Raw genomic sequence first — 8,437 nt, forward strand, 5'->3', positions numbered from 1 at the left:
AAATATCCCCCTGGGACAGCGCCCCAGCCCCACCCCACGCATTTGTGTTGCGCCGGGGCCTTGGTGACCCAGGATGCTATTCTTGGGGTATCTCGGGTCATTGGGCCACTGCGACTATGGTCACGACTAGCTATAGCCCCACTCCACCCCCAGACTGGGGGCCTGCACCTGGTGTCACTTGGCTGCCCTGCAGAGACATGTGCAGGGGTGGCGGTACTCCCTACAGCAGCTGCCTACTCGTGCGACCCCACTTGGAGAGAAGTTTCCCTTTTCCGCAGTTCTCCTCTCCCCACGTGGCAGCGATCTGCTCTTGGGCCCACGTCCCTCCCTCCACTCACTCAGGGCCCCTGTAACTAACCTGAAATCTACCAGTGGCTGCCTGGGTGACCTCCACGGGGGACGATCCACCCCCATTGCTGCCTGGGGCCTCTTCACTGGCACCCCATTTGCCCAGCCCCGTCAGCTTAGCTCCTGCTCCACACCCGGCCCCATAAACTGCACTGCACACTCCCCACAGGCATGAGACCAGAGCTGGAGCCCATCTTGCTTCTACCCACTACCCTGCATTTCCCACAGAGCCACTTTAGGCTGCCCTGAGTCACCAAGGAACCCTGTTCCCACAGCACAGAGTGCTAAGCCTGCCTGGTGCTTCGCGTGCCTTCCAGTGCAGAGGGTGGACGCCAAGCCCGGACCCTGCACCACTCACAATGCCAGGCCGAACAGTGAGCACTCCTGCTCACTGGTAGGGCGAACAACAGGGCTTTGAGTTCCTGCCAGAGCCGGGTTTGCCCGCCCGGGTGCACTACAGAGTTTACAACGGCCAGCAGCTCTGAGCTCTGAGTCTGCTGTGGCACATTTCTTCAAGGGCGGAGGGCAAGCAACAGGGCTTCGCGTTCCCGACAGGAGCCGGCTTTGTCTTCTCTGGTGCACTTCAGGGTTTCCAGTGGCTGGCAGCATTGAGCGTGAAGCCTGCCTGCTGCTGCATGTCCCTCTCAGTGCGGAGGGCGGTGCCTTGCCCTCTGTGTTCGGGCTCATCCCATTTCACGGTGGAGACATTGTTGATTACAAAGCCTGTGGGTTAAGTGATAAGCGGCTCAAGGGATGTGTCCCGCGAGCTAGGGAGCATAGGACACAGCTTTGAGGTCCCCACTCAAGCCATCTCTGTTGGCTCCAAGTTGGCTTGCACCACCATAGTGCCCTCCGGGGTCACAAGTGCCAGCTTATAAGCCAGCCTGCCCCAGCCCTTTCCAGCCGGCATAGGGGGAAGGTGCTGCAGCCTGCATCTCCCTCAGCATCCCTTGCAGCCCCAGCCCATTCCAGCCAATATAGGAATTGGGCGCTTCAGCCAGTGTCTCCCTCAGCACCCCGTGTGGCCCCAGCCTTTTCCGGTTGGTGCAGGAGGCTTGCTGCTGTGGTGCTTCTCCTGCCGGTGTAGCCTTTGCCCACTGGCTTAACTCTCAAGGCCTGCAGGAACATGGGAGTGCATGCTGATCTTAAGAACATTTTCCCCTCACATAACCTGAGGCTCCGGAGCCCCAGATCAGCACCATGTCCCATGGTAGCAAGGCCTCGCCCACCTCGGCCTTCTATTAGACATCTCTAGAAATTGGAGGGAAAAGGAGGGAAAAGTTATATATGTATTTGATCTCGTGCTGGTTTTTCTTAATTTTTTCTTTTACTGTGATTTCTCTCTCTTTTCTTTCTTCTTTCTTCCGCCTTTTTCATTATTACTATTACTTCTTTTCTTCCCCTCTTTTATAGGCTTTCCTTCTCTCTCTATCTTTTACCTTTTTCCTCTTTCACCATTATTATTACTTCGTTTCTCCCCTCTTTTACAGCTTCTCCTTCTCTCCAGTTCTTTCTTTTTCCTCCCAAAATTAAAAAAAATTTTTAATTAAAAAAATATTTTTCTTAAACAAAAAAATGGCTGTTAAGGGTGCCTTGACAGACCAGGTCAAAGCAGCCTTGGGGCACTCACTGAAGCACAAGCCCCCACTCCAGTCGCTGAAACATCTTACCACTGCTGGCCACTAAGCCATGTGGGAACTCTGCCTACACGGCAGACTGACCAACCTCTATAGTAGGTCATAGGCAGCTGCCTGAAAGAATTTTAAACAGTAACACAGATAAGGGCACCCTGGTCTCCCAGAAACATGCGGCCCACAAAAGGATCATGGAAAAATCAACAGACCACATCACTCCCAACAAAAAACAAACAGAGAGACAAAACACAGTAGCAGAGCTAACGTCTCTCATAAAAGAATCAGATACAGATCTGCCACAGAAGGAAATCTTCAGAAGTCTGCTCACAGTAATACAGGATCTGATGGACTCAGAATAAGGATGCAATGATAGAGGAGATGAAGTTCACAATAGAGTGGATGAAGTCCACAATAGAGGGGATGAAGTCCACCCACCAAAGGGAACTATAGGAACTAACTGAGTAGGTAGCAAAAGCCACACACAAGGTCACAGAATTTACAGTTAGACTTGAGGAGGCAGAGAACCATATCAGTGTTCTCTAGGACACTCAAAGAGACCTAAGCAAGTGGGAAAGACAGTCAGATAGTAAAACTAAAGACGGATAAGATAACTGAGATCAATGACAGATACTTTGAAGAGGAATAATATTCGATTAATTGGTTTACCTTAGAACAACACAAGACACAAGTCGACAGCCAAGATAGCAAAGGAATTTCTGGAAGAAAACTTTCCCACCCTAATAAGAGAGAACAAGGCACTCATACAGGAAGCAGAAAGGACACTAGCTACACTAGACCCCACGAAGAACATGCCAAGATATATAATAGTAAAAATATCCAACATCAAGAAAAGGAGGAAATTTTAGGAGCAGCAAGAGAAATGAAGATGGTCACATACAAAGGAGTGCAGGTAAGAGTATGCTTAGACATATCAGCAGATACCATGAAGAGGAGGAGAGAGTGGAGCAACATCTTCCAGAAGCTGAAAGAAATAATGCCTCCCCAAGAATTCTGTACCCTGTCAAGTTATCCATTAAATAGATGGTGAGATAAGGGTCTTCTAGGACAAGGAAAGACTCAAAGAATATGCTGAAAGACACCCGATCCTGAGGAAGATACTGGCTGACTCACTATGGCCAGAGGATCAACCTCCATCTAGAAGCCAACACGCTAGCAGCAATTAGCAGGACGACAGGGTCTCAGATGGAAAAGAAGACAAGATAGAAGATCTCCACTCAAACACAGCACACTGATATGAAGGGAGAGGGGTTACCACCCAAAACACAAAACAGGGTATGACAACTATGAATCCACAGATAGTGATAATAACTCTGAATACCAGTGGACTCAAGTCGTACATTAAAAGAAAAAGGCTGGAGAACGGGCTCAGAAAACATAATCCATCAATCTGTTGCCTGCAAGAGACGCATCTGAAGCGCACAGACAAAAATACGCTAAGAATAAAAGGCTGGCGGAAAGTATACCAATCAAAGTGTAACTAAAAAAAAAAAAAAGCCTGGCTGGCTATCTTAAGCTCTGACAAAATGGACCTCAAGATCCAAACCATAAAAATAGACAAAGAGCGACACTACATAATGCTCAAAGACTCAGTAAACCAAGAAGCTGTTAGCATATTGAATATTTACGCACCTAGTAATTGTTCAGAGAATTTCGTCAAACTATTAAAAAGATGAAAAAAGAAACCCCGGACTCAACAATCATAGTAGGTGACTTTAACACTCCTCTATCAGAGAAAGACAGATCATTGGGAAATAAGCTCAGCAAAGAGGCCATAGAGCTAAACAATGCAATTAGGCAACAGGGCCTGATAGACATTTATAGAGCTTTCCATCTCAATGCAAAAAAAAAAAAAAAAAATCACATTCTCATGCCCACATGGATCATTTTCAAGAATAGATCACATGCTGGGACACAAGTGAAGCCTGAGTAAATTCAAACACATACATATTATCCAGATATCTTTCTCAGATTACCATGCCACAAAGCTGGAGACTAATAAGAGGACGTCCAGAAAAGCAAAGGCAACCAATTGGAGGATGAACAATGATCTCCTGTGACATGAATGGGTACAGGCCCACATTAGAGAGGATATTAGGAAGTTTCCAGAAACTAATGAGTATGAGAATACAACATATAAAAATTTATGGGATACTGAGAAGGCAGTTATCAGAGATAGCTTGATATAATTAAATGCATATATGTAAAAAGAAGAGAGGCTTATGACAGACACGTTAATGCAAAACCTCCAACAACTAGAACAGAGTCAGCAGAACAACCTCTCCAATAGCAAGATAAAATATAATAAAAATAATCAGGGCAAAGCTAAACCAGTGGGTATACAAGAGAACAATGCAAAAGATAAATGCAGCTAAAAGCTGGTTCTACGATTACAAGGAACTATATGTGACCACCTCCCTGGGGGACAGACAACAGAAAAGTGGGTGAAGGGAGACGTCGGACAGGGCAAGATATGACAAAATACCCATTTATGAACTATCAAGGGCTCATGAGGGAGGGGGGAGCAGGGAGGGAGGGGAAAAAAGAGGACCTAATGTCGGGGGTTTGAGTAGAGAGAAAATGTTTTGAGAAACAATGTACAAATGCGCTTTACACAATTGATGTGTGTATGGATTGCGATAAGTTGTATGAGCCTCTAATAAAATGTTTAAAAAAAAAGAAAGCTGGTTCTATGAAAGAATTAACAAAATAGATGGCTGGCAAATTTTACCAAGGATAGTAAGGGAGCAAACATCAATATTCAGGATGAGGGATGAAACGGGCAATAACAATGAGATTAAAAGGATAATCACAAAGTACTATGAAGGTCTACATTCTATTGAATTCAGAAACATGGAAGACATGGATCAATAATTGGGAAAAGCAGTCTCTTGCTAGATTATCTCAGACAGAATTCAAGAACCTCAACAAACCCATAGTGAAAGAAGAAATAGAGAGGGTCAAGAACCTACCAACAAAAAAAGCCCCCGGGCCAGATGGCTTCACAGCAGAATTCTACCAAGCATTCAGGGAAGAGTCAGCACCGATCCTCCACAAAGTATTCCATAGCATAGAAAAGGATGACAAACTCCCAAACTCATTCTACAAAGCCAGCATAACTTTGATACCCAAACAGGGCAAAGACCCCACAGATATAGAGAATTACAGACCGATATCTCTAATGAACATAGATGCAAATATCCTTAACAAAATATTGGTCAACAGAATACAAAAGTATATAAAACATATCATCCACCACAACCAGGTAGGAATCATCTCAGGGATGCAGGGATGGTTTAACATCTGAAAATCCACCAATACTATAAACCACATCGAGAAGAAAAAGGATGAAACCATATGATAATATCCATAGATGTAGAAAAAGCATTTGACAACATCCAACACCCATTCCTAATCAAGACACTCATGAAGATAGGATTGGAAGGGAAGTTCCTCAAGCTGATACAAGCTACCTATGAAAGACCAACGGCCAACATCATAGTCAATGGAGAAAAGACAAAAACAATCCCACTGAAAAAGGGTATAAGACAAGGATGGCCCCTGTCCCCACTTCTATTCAATAACTTTCTGGAGGTTCTGGTTAACAACATAACACAGCAGAAGGACATCAAAGGGATCCTATTGGGAGAGGAGGAGGTGAAACTATCGCTATTTGCAGATGACATGATCCTGTACATGGAAAACCCCTTGAACTCCACCACAGGAGTACCTACAGTGATAGAAGAATATGGAAGAGTGGCAGGATACAAGATCAATAAACAGAAGTCGGTAGGTTTTCTATACATATCGGATAGGACCACGGAAGAGGCGATTAAGAAGGAAATACCCTTCACAGTAGCTAAGAATCTACTGAAATACCTAGGAATATATTTAACAACAACAAAACACTGAAGACCTATACAAGGAAAACTATAAGACCCTACTACAGGAAACCAAAAGCGACCCCCACAAAATAACAACAACAACAACAACAACAACAAAATACCGAAAACCTATACAAGGAAAACTATAAGACCCTACTACAGGAAACCAAAAGCGACCCCCACAAAAGGAAGAACATCCCCTGCTCATGGATTGGAAGGCTTGACATAGTAAAGAAGACAATCTTACCTAAAGCACTTTACAAGTTCAATGCCATACCAATTCAAATACCATCAACCTTCTTCAAAGAATTGGAAAAACTGACCACCAATTTCATATGGAGAGTTAAGAAACCCAGAATTAGTAGAGAACTCCTCAAGAAGAAGAACAAAGTTGGAGGACTCGCCTTACCCGATTTTAATGCCTATTACACAGCTACAGTGATCAAAACAGCATGGTACTGGCACAATGACAGACACTCAGACCAGTGGACAAGAATAGAAATCATAGTAATAAAACCATCAGCATATAGACAACTGATTTTCAACAAGGATCCCCAAATCATCAAGTGGGAAGCAGTTTCCCTTTTTAACAAGTGGTTCTGGAAACAATGGATATCCACATGTAGAAAAATGAAGCAAGGCGTTTACCTCAACCCATGCACAAGAATAAACTCAAGCTGGATCACAGATCTAGAAGTTAAACCCCAAACCATCAGGACCATCAAGGAGGGCATCTGGACAAACCTCAGAGTACTTGCCCAGGGAATTCATAGGCTCACTGCAATAAGGAACGGTACAAACACAGGTGAACTGGAAATCGACAAATGGGATTTAATAAGAATAAAGCACGTGTGCACCTCAAAAGACTTCACCAAGATGGTGACAAGGCAACCCACAGATTGGGAGAGGATTTTTAGTAATGACACATCGGACAAAGGGATCATTACTGAAATCTATAGCACCCTCATGACCTGCAAAAAGAGGAAAACAGACCCCCTAAAGAAGTGGGCAAAAGGACTGAAAAGAACTTTCACTATGGAGGAGACCCATATGACCAATAAGCAGATGAAAGTGTTCCAGGTCATTAGCAATGAGAGAAATGCAAATTAAAACAACCATGAGATACCACCTAACACCTTTGAGCCTAGCCCAAGTCAGTAAATCAGAGAGCAACAAGTGTTGGAGGGGATGTGGTGAAGTAGGAACCCTCCTCCACTGCTGTTGGTTGTGTATATTTGTACAGCCCCTGTGGAAAGCAATCTGGAGATACTTAAAGAAAATGGAAATTGATCTACCTTATGACCCAGCCATCCCTCTACTGGGCATATATCCAGTGCAGGTAACAAATAATACACGACCAGTCATTTGCACTCCAATGTTTATTGCGGCACAATTCACAATCGCAAGGACTTGGAAACAGCCTAAATTTTCATCGATAGATGAGTGAATTAGTAATCTCTGGCACATACACACAATGGAGTACTATACAGTATTGAGAAGCATGGACGATCACATGAAACACATCATTTTGTGGGAAGAGCTGGAAGGAATCATGTTAAGCGAGATAAACCAATTACAAAAGGACAGGTATAACATGAGTCCCCGGACATAAGTACAATCAGCATGGCAGGAATAGAAGAATAGACACCTATCTCACAATAAATGGGTGGAAGCATAGATAGTTGGAGGGAGGGCAGACAACACCCAGGGAAGTACATGAAAGTCCACCATAAAGAAGGTGAAGGGGGGCAGCCAGAGGGAGAATTGGGGTGTGGAGAAAATGAGTTGATGATACAGGGGGAACAGGGCACTAATCCACCCAGGGGTAGAGTACTGGTTGTGTCCCCACAGAACTGGAATGTGCATACAGACCCCACCATGGCGTGGCAAACCAGGAGGGCAACGTACCGTGCAGAGGAATCCACAAAAAGACTGGACAATACAGTACTCCCAGCGCCAACTAGAATCAGCCCAACCCCCACCATGGAAGGGAGTGCCACTAAAAATGAAAATAGATCGTCCAGTGAGGGAAACGAACTGACCTACAATACTCAGAAGGAAGCAGAAGCAAATGAAGGGCAAGGAAGGGAGTAGAGCACACCAGGGTCCACCAAGCTCAGAAGACGATAGCCCGACTTGGAGCAGCCAATGCACAGAGAGGACCATATGGCCGGCCCCACTGTGATATCTATCCTTCACTGACCCATGACCCTCCATGGGACAGCACCGGGGACACAGTGTGGGATGTGTGACTGAGCTGACCCCACCACACTGAGGCAAAACACTGGGGGTGTGCAATAGAGCAGGGGGAGAAGCAGAGCAAGGAGGTCCCGAGGGAGTATCAAGGATGGACTGAGGCCAGGGCATGGCACCCCATCAGACTCTTCCTGAAAACACTCCTAATGGTCAACAAACAGACCTTGAACTATTAACAGGCTTTTCTTAATTTGCTTTTTTTGAAAAAAAATATTTATTATTATTATTATTTTTAATCAATTTATTGGGGCTCATACAATTCATCACAATACATAGATCAATTGTGTAAAGCACATC

This window comes from Echinops telfairi, unplaced genomic scaffold (assembly GCF_000313985.2).
Source record: "Echinops telfairi isolate 266 unplaced genomic scaffold, ASM31398v2 ScPeMD7_35;HRSCAF=133_1, whole genome shotgun sequence".
Classification (NCBI taxonomy): Eukaryota; Metazoa; Chordata; class Mammalia; order Afrosoricida; family Tenrecidae; genus Echinops; species Echinops telfairi.